This window comes from Apium graveolens, chromosome 1 (genome assembly GCF_009905375.1).
Source record: "Apium graveolens cultivar Ventura chromosome 1, ASM990537v1, whole genome shotgun sequence".
Taxonomy (NCBI): domain Eukaryota; kingdom Viridiplantae; phylum Streptophyta; class Magnoliopsida; order Apiales; family Apiaceae; genus Apium; species Apium graveolens.
The window spans coordinates 236,379-254,322 of record NC_133647.1 but is presented as its reverse complement, the minus strand read 5'-3'; the positions used below and the strand labels follow the sequence as shown (position 1 = coordinate 254,322).

The following is a 17,944-nucleotide window of genomic DNA, read 5'->3' as shown; positions in this document are numbered from 1 at the left end:
TAGCAGATACATGTGTCATAAACGGACTCAAAGTCCTATACAGAAGGTTCTAGAGTTCTTTCCCTTATAGAGTTCTTTCCTTTATAGGACTCATAATCACCATCTAAGTTGGAGACTTGCCCATCAAGTCTTTCAACACAAGTCTAACCCTAGACTCACCTCTATATAAAGGGCTCTACCCCTCAAACTAGAACTGCACTTTTGTCTTGATTCTCTACCACACAGAGATACGTGGGAATCTTGCAAGGACCGATGGTCCCGAACGCGAGAGCAACCATTAAAGCTCGAAACTCACAAACCCTAACATTAATTACTAACGCGCTCTAGTTTTTATTCCAAAACAGTAACTATTATGATAAAAAAATAAATAATACTATTTCAAAATAATAATCTTTATCTCTAGATAATAATATTTAATATATAATTATTTTTATTTATTGATTATTATTAGCAAAAAGAATAAAACTCCTACCTAACTAATTGGAACTATCCAAGTTTAAGTAGGAAACAACAAATTTTTACTAAAAATCTCACGAATCAACGAGATCCCCTCGGATCACCTTATCATCTCGGATAAAACTCTTATTTAAGTTCATGGAACTATCCAAACTTAAGTGGTAGGCTACAAATTTTTTTCAAAATCCCTGTTGGGATTAGTAAGGTACCCACGGATTATCTTATCATCTCGGATAAAACTCTTACTTAAGTCTATGTTCCTATCCAAACTTAAGTGCACACAACAAAATTTTTACATAATTCTTCGCGGGATCAACAAGGTCCCCTCGGATCAACTTGTCCTCACGGACAAAACCTCTCATTAAATCCTTGGACTTATTCAAGCTTACGTGGAAGGCAACAAATTTTATATAATGAACTATCATGATCAACAAAGTCCTCTCGGATCAATACATTTTCTTGGACAAAACTCACACTCACACCATTATTACTCCCTCACCCCACTAAAGAGGAATGTGGGAGTGGGATGCAAATGATAGTATATGATTTGTAAGAAGCTCAACTTACAAATAAGGTCAACATTGCATACAAGGTACACACAATGTACAAGGTCCACACAAAAAAACAAGGTACACAAGATGTGGACATGTATGTGCAAGACAAAATGGAAAGGGACGAGACAATGTGCAAGATAAAACTAAAAGGAACAAGAAATTAACACATGCAGCAAGCTAAGACAAGCACATGATCAGGACATCGGAACAAACACAACTAACATTGACCCCCGATCAAGATCCTAATTTGTAGCCTTTATCCCCCCACGTGGACAAGATGTCATATGTCTTGCACGTGGCATGTGCTTATATATACCGTTAGTCACTTCAATGCATGGGGTTCACAAATATATTATGTTTTACTACATTCAATTTCTAATAAGTTTGCTCTACCTTCTCTCTACTTTCTCTCTCTAGAAATAAATACACATCATATAATTATATTATGGCTCTTTCTTACCGAATACTCACTCTCACGTCGGAGGTGTTTGAGGGTCCATAACCCCCTGCATGCATTTCTGTTTCGGGGAGCTTGAAGGCGATAAAGTCTGTAGAATCAACAAGGTCGACAAGATCAATAAAATCAATACACCTGATAAGTCCAACATACACTTCAGCATGATCAACAATGTCCATAGGATGAACAAGTCCACAAACCCATCATACATTTATTATAGCATAAAATAAAGGAAGTAGAGCGTGACGGTGGAACAACTTATCAATATAATTAGCCAAAACATTTTCTTTGACATGTTCAATATTATGTCTCAATAAGGTTTTTCTTTGTTAAATAAATTTTTTCACGAGAATATTGTTATAAAATATAAAAAGAAATATTATAAGCCAAATTTTTAAATAGGATAATAAGTATATACTAACTAAACTAATCAAAATAAAATAAATGAAATGTACTCGGTACATGCTTCTACCTAACTATCAAAAGATAAAATAGATTGGTAAGTATTTTATTGTTAAATAACATGGTCAAAAAATAGCATGCCCGTTATATACGAACACCTAACACTTAGTATAAGTGATCTAGCTTACAAACGATTTATCTCTTTACAGGTTTTCATAATATAGTTTTACATACATTGTTAAGATTAAGTAATATCTAACCATCTCTACTAAAAATTTCCGATCTTGACGCTGAATTCAACAACTTTGAATATATTCAACCTCTTATTTAATCATAACACGAATATACTAAATAACTTCATATGACTGTTGGATACTTTTTCACCATAACTAACTGAATTCATGTTGAATATTTTTTCACTAAAACTAACTTAATTCTTGTGTACACATCAAAATTTTCATTTTGAATAGAGTTTGTTGTGAGAGTATTTGGTACAACATTCGGGCAGGTTGTTGTTAGAATAACGGAAAAATCACGGAGATTTAACCCGGGGATCGGGCGTATTGTGAAATGCTGAATACGCCTGATATGTCAGAACCGGGATGTGTTTGTGTAATTCCTACTCGCCCGGGGGGGGGGTGCCCGGAATTGTCTCACGAGAGCTCCACCATGTGTTTTTGGTAGGGAAAACGAGTGTCCAACCTTTGCAAATGGTCTATATATCCTATATTTTTTAAATCAAGTCCAAATGTAGTTCTATTAACCTACGACTCTCCAATGATGGGCTATCCACGTTTTTTTAAGCCCATAGCAGCTTCCAAGACTTATTCAACTAGATTTAGGCTAGCCACCAAGAGTTATTCTCCCAGTAAGCCACTAGAATCCTTGTTTATCCATGTAATCTCTTCTATATATAATAGCACAACAAGGGGATAATATTTTGAGATTAAAAAGTCTCATTTAAAAGACTAAAATACCCCTATTTTTCATATTTATATAAAAGTTATGTTTTGTGGGAATCGAACTCAAGTTGCTTCATTCTTCAATACAACAACATACCACTACATCATATTGTCACATGTGCTTTTTATCATACACATAATATGTAAGTGTGCTAAAGAAATATTTTATTTAACTTTAAAGATAACTACTTCAATTCCGCAAAAAAAATGATATTTACTTGAATATTTATCCAATTAATTTTAAAGAACTGGAACTGAATTCCGCTATATAAAGTTAGACATCGTACATAAATGGATTATTATCTTATTTATTATTATTTTTTAGTTTGAAAATATATCTCATATATTTTTAACATAATTTTTATTATAAAATTAATTAAAATGTACATATATAATTTTTAAAGAAAATATTGAAAATAGAATCGCCTATATATAAATAATCTATATTGGTATTAAATATTTAGGTAAGTTCGAATTATAATGAGTCAATGAATTTTAGTTTATTTTAAATTTGAAATCAGAATTTGGCCCATTGTTCAAAAAATACTCGAAATTTGACTACATGACTAGCCGAAAAACATTGTCACTTTCTATGTTTAGTAAATTTAAATTACAAGTTCGACGATAATATCTTACCAATAATGTGAAATTTTTTGATATCTTATATTAATATAAATTAATGTGTTTGAGGTATTTATAGGATCAATTCAATTGATTATTTGTATTAAAATTACTAACTTCAGTGTCAGTGGTAGCGCAATAGTGTTTTAGGACTTGTCCCGATTTTAAAAATATTTGAAATTTGATATGAGATCTCACGAGATTTGTTAAAACTACGATGATATATTAAATTGAATTATTTTTCATTTTTCACTTTAAAAAAACTAGCATTTTAAAAAGAATTCTTTTAGATAAACAATATTTATTGATCAAGATAATATTGTATAAATATTTTGAATTATTTTAATATTTTGAATTATTCAAATAAAAGTTATATCTAAATTATATTGTAGCATTTGATTCAATACATTTTATACTATTTAAAAAAAATATATTGTTCAATAATTTGAAGGAATTAACCAGTTCAACTAATATTTATAAAACTTTATCGAATTAAAAATATTTAATTTTAGGAGAATAGTATACAATATTATCAAATTATTATATGAAGAAATATTAGAGTTGTAATGAATAAAACTTAAAAATAGTTTAAATAACAATATAATTACAATTTTTCTTTCAAATTCTTGAAAAAATCATGAACATCAATAATAAGTCTTACAATATATAATTTATTTTTATGTTACATGACTGATACTCGGTCGCGTAAAAAACATATATGGATTGTTTGTTAGTGATAATGTGAATACCATATATAAATTATTACAATTTATTTATTACATAATTTTAATTTTTGAATAATTATAAATACATGTTATTTAAGTAATCAATTGCCTCACTAGATATTAATAATGATTATAGATATACATAAATCAGATATTTAGCATACAAATAATTGAAACCATCATAATTTTCTAAGAAATGTAACATACGATCATTCACATGCTAACATAGACACATATAACTTAATCTTATTTTGTTAAGAGTAGTGTAAAATAACTAAAATTTTCCCAAACATACATACGTTAAATTTCAAAAACTAACATTTTTCATTAAAATCAACCTTTATATTAACAGCAGTGTAAATTTAATATTATTTTATATTATGATTGCAAGTAATTCTGAATTTAGTTATTCATTTTTTATCTTTTTAAATTGAGTAAGTTAATCGTAAGTTAATAGAGAACTCGGTAATAATATAGACCAGTTATATAGTTTATTTAAAATAAAATTCAAAATTTTGGTCAACTCTGTATTCAACATATATGTTAATTTTTAACTTTTTTCTTTGTAAATATACCAACGACATTCTACATATTAAGTTTATTTGTTTCATTTTAAACGTACACTGACTACCCTGTTTATATTCATTCATTAAATATAATTATACAACACAAACAAGAATATATATATTTTTCTTAATAAGCTATATGGGAAATGTTGTGTAATTTAGTAATGTCTTGTATGAAAATGATACACATATAAATACATTAGACATTATAAAATATTTACAAATAAAAATATAACTAAAAAAATTATAATTGCATGCATAAAAAAACTCTAGAAAATAACTCGTGCCTCGCACGGGTTATTATGCTAGTTACCATAATAATCCATGAGATATATGTATATTCCATACATATATATCAACATTTTCTAAGTTGTAGTAACCTGTTAGGAGTCCAATTCTCTATTCCTTGTTGACCAAGAGTTGTGTCCAGGTAAAATACTGCCTCTTTAGGCTTGTCACCATAATCAAGATAAGCCCGTATATGCCTCTCGCCATATTGAAAATACCTTGACCTATCATGATTTATGCCTATCCCTGGGTCTTGGCATATTATAAGAAGCCTAGGGTATTGGCTAATCTATAAGAGACTTTTCTTATTGCCCTACTATGATAATTCTCAGAATAGGCCCTAACCATTATCTCAATATCCCTATTATACAAGCCCACTTAGGTCCATAATCGTTACTTTATCATCCAGAAATCCATATTCAATATGACAATCCATCTATTCCCTCTATGGGCCATACATCTGGCCCAAAATTGATTTTTGGTACAACAACTACCCATGGTTCCTCACAACGATTGAATACATGGGGAACCTATATATCACAATGTTCAATCCTTCATTATCCTCCTCGGAAGAATATACAGCTCCCGCATTTGGCTTCCAGGCTTACATGAGCTAACTCGGCGTATGAAACAGGAAACGTAATGCCTCAACATCTGAATCCTTAAATGAAACCATTCAATACACTTTAGATCGCGTATTCCCATGCCAGATCCAATATAAGGCTTCCTGACATTTTTAGCCATATCCTCTGGCGTCCAGCCATTTCCCAAAAATCCATGCATTGGCCTTCCGAGATATTCATTTTCCCCATGAAGTCGAACTTTAGGTGAAAATCCTTTATGAGTGAAACCCAGAAACTCCCGTTATTTTAAATAGCCTTCACGTATCCATAATCATGGGATGTCAAGATAACTTAAAATGAGTGATTAGTAGTATGAGCCAAACATCTTTTATATATAACGCATGAAATCCATACATAGAGAATGCAAGTATGAATATTCAAGTAAGAAAATAGATTATGAATGATTTTGTATAAATATAGATTTTCATATCTGTTATTGCTTCAACAGTCAGGCTAAACCTTGACGAACACACTTTTCAAGACAATATCATAATTTTTAGAGGCTTCCATGATTTCATCATCTGACCTCCTAAGATATTATTTAGTTTTCCATTAATGCCCAGCATTTGCGGGACTTAAATCCTGCCCATGTAATATGGGACTTTCAAATCCTACCCACGTAATATGAGACTTTTAAATCCCGCCCATGTGATATGGGATTTCTCTGACCTGCCAATGTTCCATGAGACTATTTGAGTTTGCCGCAGGAGAGACCAATGGAGGGCTATGGAGAAACCCATCAATTATTGTTAGGTCTTTCCAAGTGATTACATTATGGGGCATATATAGCGTGCTTAGGTATCTGCTTGAAAGCTTCCGCCAACAAGTTTAAAAAATATTCGGAAACTACATGCATAATGTAAGGAAATATAGAAAATGCAATACGCCACACATGTGTTACGGCGAAAACACGCGCTAAAATTACACGCAAGTATACGCGTTCGCAAGTAGTATAAGATATAAATCAAATTCGTTCACACATAGACTCTTTTTAGTTAACTTAAGATTATGCACATATGCAACAATGGTATGGCTATCGCTCAATGCTAAGACAATAAAAAGTTGAGATGTTTATAATTAAGATTAAGCTAACATGCAAATAACTAAGAGATTAAAAGTGATTGAATTAACTATAGAGACAAACATGGGATTCTAACTTCATTACTACTTCATTCAAAGTCATTGTTCTTAACCTTAGCATGCAATGGTGATGACAGCTAATCAGATAACACGAAACTAGTAAGTGCCAACTTTCGTTGTACGAATACCCTACTACCAGACATCCACAAAAGAGATAGAAGCTGAATAGACACCAATTATGTTAAGACCCTATATGTCTATGGAATTTGACAACATAAAGGTTTAATGAACAAGTTATCTATCGTGATTACATAAGGCAAGTAAGATGGTTAAAATTATCTATGAATCATGCATAATAAATACATGAACCTATGCTAGCATGGCAAGTTCTAAACCACTATATTCACTATCGATTCGATAGAGATTAACGCGCTATCTTATATGTTAGCTACACATATAAGACGAATAAACACAACCAATACTAGGATATCAATCAATCACCACACACTTAGGTATTATAATAATTAACTATAAAAATCCATAAGTAAATCCGTTAGAACCCCACAATAACGATTAGTTCATAACCAAACTCATCGTCACCATGGGTTCCATTGAAAATATGATAATAAACAATATAAGAGTACTGGGTATCAAAGACAAATAAAAAATAAGCATCCAAGTATCAACTATATTAAAGAAAACAAAATTCGTCTTCTCTGTAGTCGTCTTATTCTCTCTAGGTCTTCTTATTGCTCTCCCTGGTCTTCCTTTTTTTTCTTAAAGACATCTTATTTAGGTTATATAGGCTTCAGGATCGAACTGGGCTTCAAAATCTCCAAAATGGACTCGAATCAGGATTCTGGTTGAATGGACCCGCTGCCGCCCCGCATACCAGCGCGGGCGCACGCTGTTTCTGGAAGTCTGGAACAGCGCGGGCGCGTCGTGCTACTGTAATTGGAATTTTGAAATTTCTTCTTTTTGTTGTCACTTTTGCTCCACTCGTCAAAATTTGATGAATAAGCAGTCCATGCGAAGCTCTCGAGATCCTCTATAATTGGGAATGGCCTTGACTTCATATTCTTGGCTCTTTTCAGCATATATTCAATAAAAGCTTCATTCTTACTCCAACTAGTGCATGTAATGCACAAACACAAAAACATATCAAAAATACCAATAACCTGAGTCCAAAACACCAACTTAAGCTTGTAATCAAGCGTTCCAAGTAGATATAAAATCCACTTATCATACCCCCAAACTTGAATCGATGATTGTCATCACGCATAAACAGACTCAAATCTATAAAACAAACTTAATGCATGAATGCAACAAAATGATAATGCCATCGATCCCCTCAGAATAACCATAACTAAATGAATAAGCCAACGCCTCTAAAAATGCAATAACTCAATACATAGTTCGAATAAATCTCACAAATTAACTCACAAACCAGAACGTGCGTGTGTGGGATGCTTAACAGAAATACTCTCGATACTAGATCAATAACCATAACTTATCTTTCATCAAAACAATCACAAGTTTATAAAAAGAATAGACGTTAAACACATAATGACTCTCAACACCTTATTTCTACTAGAGTTATACAAGGATTCATGCTATTATTGAACACATAACAAAGATGCTTATTTGACCGTGCAATGAATGAGGTCCCAAAAGACTTATGCAATAATACCCATATAACGAGCGTTAAGTTAGCGAATCTCATACTATAAAAGCCTTAGGTCACTAGGCACAAAGTTCCCTAAGAACTTAATAACTTGAGTATTAAAGAGCTCACCCTTGATCAATTATGCATAAATACATATTTTTTTTCTTTTCTTTCTTTTTTTTTCAACGATTTCTGAATGAGCACATTTCGCTCCATCTCATTCAACCCTAGACTACTCATATAAATATGAGCCGGCTACTAGCCATTTGATGCCTAGCCTTACAACAACTAGCATTGAAATCCAAGCTTTTTCTCTAATTTAAAATTCAGTGTTCCTACGTCATTACGGGAGTATCATAAATTCTAAATATAACCAAGTGATTAAATCTCAACAACAAATAAGCATGATCATGATCTAGTTCGAAAGCAACCTATAAGCTTGTGATTTTTTTTCCGGGCATGCAAATCAATTCATTAGACTTAAATAACCCTCTATTCGTCATCACCACACTCAAATTAACATTAACTTATCAAATAGCAATAGCTCAACCTAAGGGATCATGTTATATGCATGCAAATGCAACTATATGAACTCACATAAAACACAAACAAACATGTTCTATATGAAAAATCATGCAAAAATACGAATGAAATACAACTAAACATGCAATATGATTCTATATGAATCTATATGGACACATACATACTAATCCTTATATTATCACCCCCAAACTTAAAATTTTCAATGTCTTCATTGAAGGTAATAATAAGGATTTCAGCCATACCTAGTTAGCGGGAGGATCACCCTCTTCGGGTGGAGGATCAGGTGGTCAATCAACCTCGACACCAGTGTGTCGGAAAACAGTACCACAAGCGTGTGTCAAATCTTCAGCAAAATGTTGGTGGATGTCATGCATGGCCTCAATACACCGAATCAACCTTCTATACCGCGCATCACCAAAACCAAGCCCATCAACTGTCTGTGGTGCATGAGAGGGATCATCTGTAAGCACGGGAGGAACCGGCCGGTCACCCTTTAGATTATCATAGATATATTCCAACCCCTTGTCAGGGGGTGCATCTAAGAATGCATAACTCAAGTGATCTGGAAGTGGGTTGAGCTCAAGTGTGGGAGCTTCTTCAATCGACGATTCGAGACACTCCTGAGAAATTTTCAGCTCTGCTAACCCAAGAGAATCGAATGGCATATCCAACTTCCTCTTCCACGGAGGTGCATTCAAATCCCGCAGTTGCTCTGCTCCTTCTTCATCTTCAATAACTGATTCCCCTATTAAGGCTATCTTATCTCTCTAAGATATCTGACTTTGGCAATTGCTCAAGCTCTGAATTCACGACAGAGTCGGCCCACTCTACTTTAAAGCACTGCTCTTTATCTGTGGGTAACTTTATTGCCTTGAACACACTAAAAGTGACCTTCTGATCTTGAACCTTCATCGCAAGCTCTTCTTTTTGCACATCGATCATAGTTCGGCCTGTAGCCAAGAATGGTCTTCCCAAGATAATGAAAATCTTCTTACCTTCCTCAAAATCCAGAATTATAAAATCAACAGGGAAGATGAGCTTATCCACCTTAACCAAGATATCCTCCACTACTCCTCGCGGATAAGTGATGAAACGATCATCCAACTACAAAGACATGTTCACAGGTTTTGGATCAGGTAGTCCAAGTTTCTTGAAAACTGACAAGGGCATCAGATTGATGCTAGCTCCCAAGTCACACAAACACTTGTCAAATGACATATTGCCAATGGTGCAAGGTATCGTGAAGCTTTCCAGATTTTTAAGCTTCGGAGGCAACTTCTGTTGTAACACAGCACTGCACTCTTCCGTTAGAGCAACGATTTCCAACTCCTCAAGTTTTAGCTTCCGAGATAGAATACCCTTCATGAACTTAGCATAACTCGACATCTGTTCTAGAGCTTCAGCAAAAGGTATGTTGATATGCAGCTTCTTGAAAACTTCCAAAAACTTGGCAAATTGCTTGTCAAACTTATGCTTTTGAAGCCTTTTAGGAAATGGCGGAGGTGGGTAGACCTGTTTATCCCCTGTATTACCCTCAGGAGGATTGCTTTCAACAATTTTCTACTTCAGTTCCACCTCGGCATCCTTCTATACCACTTTTTCAACTACAATCTTATTTTCTGGATTTAGCAAAGGTGTAGATGCACCTGCATTGTGGACAGAATTTTCAGACTCTTCGTCTTGCTGAATTTGGGGGCTTGCGACCTTTCCGGACCTCAAGGTGATGGCGTTCACCTATTCGTTAACTTCCCTCTTGCCTGGATCGACTTCTGTATCACTAGGAAGCGTTTCTGATGGTCGATTTAATAAGGCATTATCAATTTGCCCTATTTGGTTCTCCAGAGTCTTGATAGAAATAACATAGCTTTGACATATAAGAGCCTGGTTTTTGCACATAAGCCGCAACTCCTATAATTCATAATTTTTATCAAAGATAGACCTGCACCTCCATGAGTTTGTTGTTGAAATTGGAGTTGTTGTCTTGGTGCAAATTATTGCTGAAAACTAGGAGGATTGAATTGCTTGTTTCTAAACTTCTAGAATGGCTGTTGCATCGCATTATGATTGTTGCTCCAGCTGAAGTTAGGATGATTCCAATTGTCAGGATGATAAGTATCTGGCATTGGTTGTTGCGTTCTCTTAAAGTTGGTCACAAACTGAGCTGATTCACTAGATATAGCGCATTGCTCCGTCGCATGTGAACCTGCACACAACTCGCAAACACTGGTTATCTGATTAACACCATATTTAGCCAGAGAATCGATATTCACAGACAACGTCTTTTGTTGAGCAGTGATAGACGTAGCTGTATCCACTTTCAGAACTCCTGCTACCTTGCCATATGGCAATCTCTGGGTTAGATACTAATATTCATTAGCAACCATCAGTTCAATTAGACCATAAACTTCCTCATAGCTCTTTGCCCATAATGCTCCACCTGATGCTGCATCGAGCCTGGATCTTGACTGTGCTCCCAAACCGTTATAGAAGCAATTGATGATCATCCAATAAGGCATTCCATGATGAGGACACTTCCTAAGCATATCCTTGTAGCGCTCTCAAGCTTCACATAGAGATTCTCTCGATTGCTACGTAAATTGAGTAAGAGCATTCCTGAGTGCCGCTGTCTTCGCCATAGGGAAGAATTTAGTAAGAAACTTCTGAGCAAGATCTTCTCAAGTAGTAATAGAACCAGCTGGTAGAGAGTGTAACCAGCTCTTAGCTTTATCTCTCAGAGAGAATGGGAACAGTCTCAGTTTCACAGCATCTTCAGAAACATTATTGAACTTGAAGGTGTCACAGATATCGATGAAATCCCTAATGTGTATATTGGGATCTTCCGCTGGGGAACCCCCAAACTGGACTGAATTCTGCACCATCTGAATCGTGCTAACTTTGATTTCAAAAGTATTAGCCGCGATGGATGGTCTGACAATGTTAGAAAGAATGTCATTGATCTTTGGTTGAGAATAATCCATCAAAGCTTTCAGATTTGCTACCGGTTCTCCCATTGCAATGATAACTAGAGTACCTGAAACACACGACTAAAGTAAACCTTGTAAGTAAGAGAGTCTGAGTCAGTGATCTTTAACGACCACTGATGTCAAGCACATAAACTAAAAATTAACACCGAGTCCCCGACAGCGGAGCCAAAAACTTGTTAGGGCGAAAACACGCGCTAAAATTACACGTAAGTATACACGTTCGCAAGTAGTATAAGATATAAATCAGATTCGTTCCCATGAAGACTCTTTTTAGTTAACTTAAGATTATGCACATATGCAACAATGGTATGGTTATCGCTTAATGCGAAGACAATAACAAGTTGAGATGTTTATAACTAAGATTAAGCTAACATGCAAATAACTAAGAGATTAAAAGTGATTGAATTAACTATATGAGACAAACATGGGATTCTAACTTCATTACTACTTCTTTCAAAGTCATTGTTCTTAACCTTAGCATACAATAGTGATGACAACTAATAAGAAAACACGAAATTAGTAAGCGCCAACTTTCGTTGTACGAATACCCTACTACCAGACATCCACAAAAGAGATAGAAGCTGAATAGGCACCAATTATGTTGAGACCCTATATGTCTATAGAATTTGACAACATAAAGGTTTAATGAACAAGTTATCTATCGTGATTACATAGGGCAAGTAAGATGGTTAAAATTACCTACGAATCATGCATAATAAATACATGAACCTATGCTAGCATGACAAGTTCTAAACCTCTATATTCACTGTCGTTTCAATAGAGATTAACACGCTATCTTATATGTTAGCTACGCACATAAGACGAATAAGCACAACCAATACTATGATATCAATCAATCACCACACACTTAGGTTTCAAAATAATTAACTATATAAATTAATAAGTAAATCAGTTGAAACCTCACAATAACGATTAATTCATAACCGAACTCATCGTCACCATGGGTTTCATTGAAAACATGATAATAAAAAATATAAGAGTACTGGGGATCAAAGACAAATTGAAAACAAGCATCCAAGTATAACTATATTAAAGAAAACAAAAGTCTTCTTCTCCGTAGCCGTCTTGTGCTCTCTAGGTCTTCTTATTGCTTTCCCTGGTCTCCCTTTTTTTCTTAAAGACGTCTTATTTAGGGTATATATAGGCTTCAGGATCGAACTGGGCTTCAAAATCTCCAAAATGGACTCGAATCTGGATTTTGGCTGAACGGACCCGCGCGGCCGCCCCGCATACCAGCGCGGGCGCGCGCTGTTTCTGGAAGTCTGGCGTGGCCGCCCCACATACCAGCGCGAGCGCGCCGTGCTGCTGTAATTGGAATTCTGAATTTTCTTCTTTTTGCTATAACTTTTGCTCTACTTTTTTAGAATTTGATGAATAAGCAGTCCACGCGAAGCTCTCGAGATCCTCTACAATTTGGGAATGGCCTTGACTTCAGATTCTTGGCTCTTTTCAGCATATATTCAATAAAAGCTCCATTCTTCCTCCAACTAGTGCCTGTAACGCACAAACACAAAAAATATCAAAAATACCAATAACCTGAGTCCAAAACATCAACTTAAGCTTGTAATGAAGCGTTCCAAGTAGATATAAAATCCCCTTTATCAACATTTAAACCCATGTAAGTTTTATTCCTTGAGAACATACGATATGCATATTTAGAGAAACATGTCCACATGTAGGGTAAAAAAGGGATATAAGGTATAATCAATTTCCATACATACACATAAAGCATGCATGATAATGAATATGTAAAAGCATGAGAGTATGACTTATCTCATTTCAATACAGAACAAGGTTTAATCCATGTTCCGGGTGTTCCATTGGTAAAAGCCCATTTTCCACAATATTAGCCCTTCCGTGGTGGGGTATTAAAGACTTGATATACCCCCGAGCCAGCAGATTCCTTCTCCATATGACATCATTCTCCAGCCCGTACATAATTATCGTGGGGGTGAATTCATCAGAAATTGTAAAAAATACCTCTATCACTGCTCTTTCGAGAAATTATGGATGTTATAGTATCCACTTTTATGAGTCAGTGCAGGTGCAGGCCTATCCAATTATAGATAAACACCAATGAACTTGAAACCATCAAGTAAATTCCAAAGAACTGACATTCAACAGGTGAATGCTAACCAACCCATAGTCTGTAGGTAAATGCCAAGAAGCCCACAACCAACAGGTAAATTTCAAAGAACCACAACCATCAGGTAAATGCCAAGAAACCCATAGCCAGCCGTTGAATACAAAGAATGAGGACTTATTCAGCGGGGTAGGTGATGATGGACCCCTTGTCCATAACTCAATTATCATAGGCCTCTGCTCTATACATTTCCCGGGAGCAACTAGTCTTGCTACCCCAAAATAGGGGTTTATATATAATGGATACACCCTCATCCGGTCCAGGCTCTCATTCCTCAGAGTGGCTAAAGCCCGATTCCCAAAAGTCCTGGTTATCTATTCCTCTAAGGTGTAGCTGAAAGAGTGAAATATTAAAGTGATAAGGTTACCTCTATACTTGTTGACTATCTTCTTGATCCCGTATTCAATTCAAATTCCAAGGTTCACACCGGAACCTGAACATACATAATTACAAGTTCCTATTCCAAGGCTCTAATCAGAACCTGAACTTACAACATCATTATAAGTTCTCATTTCATGTGCAAGGTCCTTGCACTCCAATTCCAACCATATGTATGCAAGACTTCACAGGATATACACTAGCTCAATTTTCCCGAGATGGACGTGCACCTGTAGAATGGGATCCTACACCCTATTCAGAGATCCATATTTCTATATGAATCTATCCAATAAGGTTCACATACCTATATGAACCTAAACCGGGAGTTATGTATCCATACAAACTCACTCGTTATATATATATATGTATATATATATATATATTCTCTTGCATAAGTTAAACCTTACCACTTAAAGTAAATCACGTAGGTTAAATAATTGGGATCCTTAACAAATTCATGTATAATCTATACATTTCCAATATCCAAGTATAATCCACACTTGTTCCTAACCTAGGTTATCCACAAACCTAGATTCCCCATGGTCTTGAAATAACCATACACCCTTAGATTTTCCACCTAATCTTCTGGGCCCTAATGATTTGGAGGATTGAAGTAAATCTACTTCATCTCGGGTTTCACATTTTCGGCTTTCCCAAACCATATGTGTACCCTAGCCAAGTTAAAAATCCATATAGCCTAGTATTCCTAGGGCTTTCCAAATCCATTCCAATATAATCCATATATTATCCATTCCAGTTCATATACAAATCATATATGTTCTGATCCATGGCGTGAAAGCCAATCCATGAAAGCCAAGGCCAATCCATGGCGTGTAATCCAATTCCATCCATGAAAACCAATCCAAAAAATCCATGAAAGCTGAATCCAATCCATACATAATTCTTGGCTAAAATTCCATGAATTTCTCTATAATTAACTTTTATTAGGGGTTCCCATCCCATGCAATCAGCCTTCTACTACTAGAAAAAGTAGAATAGACATCGCCTCTTAGACACCGGTTGCCCTTGGCACCGATGTAAAAAGTTATTTTTATATCGATTTTTCCCAACCGATGTCTTTGTGTAAGATAGACATTGTCTATCATTTTTTTTATCCCAACCGATGTTAAAAGTGTGTTTTTAAAAAATGATTAAGCACGCCCCCCATGTTTCCCCCCTTAGCCAAATAATTCATTCTCTCTTAAAATTCTCCCCATCTCGTTTTTTACCTTTAGCCAAATTTCAATGTCGTCATCTTTCCCCCTTTCAACTTTACACATAAGATTTAAATAAATTAAAAATTAGAACACATTCACATGCTCTCATCTCTTAAAATATAAAAACATAAAATTAAATAAATCAAAAACTCTCTCTCATCTCTCTCTCTACTCGACTGAAGAACAACTCCATCTCTCTCGCTCAGCTGCTCTATCTCTCTCCCCCTCTCCCTCTCTCTTACTCTTTGTCCTTGTTTATCTCTCTTTCTCTCTTTGATCAACTACTCTCTTTGCTCTCTATATGCTCTCTCCTCAAACTTTGAAAAGCTCGGAGGTTGTTCAGGATGGGAAGTAAGCTTAAGTTGGCATTTAACGGTTTAACAATTGAGAACTTAAAGCTCAAAGGGGAGTTTAAATCTCAAGTCAGAGGTCAGAGTTTGAATTGAGTAAGCTTAAACCCTAATTTTTAAATTGGGGATTTCAATTTCAAACCCTAATTTTTTAATTAGTTAATTTTAATTAGATTTAAATAGTTAATTTTTAACCCTTATTTTTTGATTAGTTTGTCATAACTCATCATCCAGATTGGTATAATAAAGACGGAGCTTGTTAGAGAGTTAGAAAATGTCTTTGTGGTATTTTCGTTGTGGTTTAGTAGTGCTAATTGCTCGGAGAAATATGATTATGTGATGTGTACAATAGTTCAGTTTGATGCTTCTATTTTATTTGTTTCTCCTTATAATTTTTAGCTAGAGTTGTATCCTCCACCTCTCAAAATTTGCGCCAATCATTATATAAACGTTATATTATTTCATGCACAAAAGGTTATGAAGAATGGGGTTGAGGTGAAACTGCAGAGGAATGTATTGATTGTTCTTGAGCACCCCATTGGGAATGAAATGGATGAAGAATTTGAATTTGATAGCAGCAACAGGTAAATTCTTGTGCATTTGATTTTTTTAATCACTAGTACATTATGGAGGAATCAACAAGACTAGTGTTGAAAGTGGTGGTTGTGCAAGGGAAAATATTGGTTATCCATGACTTCAAATCCAGTGATCCTTATATTGTACTCAAGCTGGGAAATCAGGTGTTGTGTTTGCTTATTTCTACTGCTATACGTAGAGTTTATGAATAATATTACATTTCACCGATTTATCTTGCCAAGGAACCTATATTGCAGTATACTTAATAACTTAGGTATAGTAAACTTTACATACCGGGTATACATTTGTTACAGGCTTTCCCTCTGTTTAATATATGCAAGAATCTGGTGGAACTAATAAGCATCTTATTATAAACTTTCACTTGTACACAGATTGAAGTCTAAACTTATTTTGATATGTACATTTAAATCCATGCTTGTGAATTATATAACACAAACGAAATGGTCTGTATCTTTTGTTACTTAGGGCTATGGGACCCGTGAATCATGTGCAAACAGGACGATGTCCCTGATCCAATTGTGAGTGATTTCATTTCAATGATAGATGCATCTTTTTCTGATTAGAAGAAACATTGTTGTGAAGAAGTGCACATATAATTGATATTGTGCATGATGTATGATAACTACTTCTGTTAATACGACTTTGAATAATATCTTTTAACTATAATTACATACAGATACTTGCAATAGATTCTATTGTGAAGGTTTCTTTCCGAAGAAGTCGTATAAACCCAAGATGTGGACTGAAGTTTGGGCCAGCTAGTAAGCTACACGAATATAATCTTCATCATATCACACATAATAGTGAATTTGCGTAAAGCATGGATTGTGTTTACATTATATTGATGTTATTGTCACGCCCCTTAACTAATCATACTCCCACTATACACGGAATTTGGTGGTCCAGTCCCTTATAGACCAACCGAAGACTTGGCTTTTGTAGTTCTATGGTCTGTACAGCTTGAGGCCAGCATTTACTTTGACTAGTTTAGTTGGAAAATGATATGTGTGTAATTAGTTGTCATTTATTACATATATGTATGAATGGTATTATAGACGTAGCTACGAGAATTATAAGTTTTTGGTTTTTTCATCGTTGTAGGATTTGATCGGCTTGATTTGGTAATGATAATTGGAGTTTGATTTTAATAGTTTCTTCGTTTGACAATTTTTTTAGCATCTATATTTTTAAAATGTGCAATGTTTATTTCAATTAAAAATGATGTTAATCTAGCATAATAACATCAGTTTTAGTAGTATATATACATCAGTTCATCCATAAAAAATGATGTTAAATACCATAACAAACAAA

General features: G+C 34.7%; 1 non-coding gene across 1 annotated transcript; it reads left to right on the top strand.

Annotated features, from left to right (window-relative positions):
* Positions 1 to 11,457: 11,457 nt before the first annotated feature.
* Positions 11,458 to 11,564, top strand: LOC141681186 (small nucleolar RNA R71). Its single transcript, XR_012558633.1, has one exon. It is a non-coding gene; the product is annotated as a small nucleolar RNA R71 (small nucleolar RNA).
* The last annotated feature ends 6,380 nt before the right edge of the window (positions 11,565 to 17,944 follow it).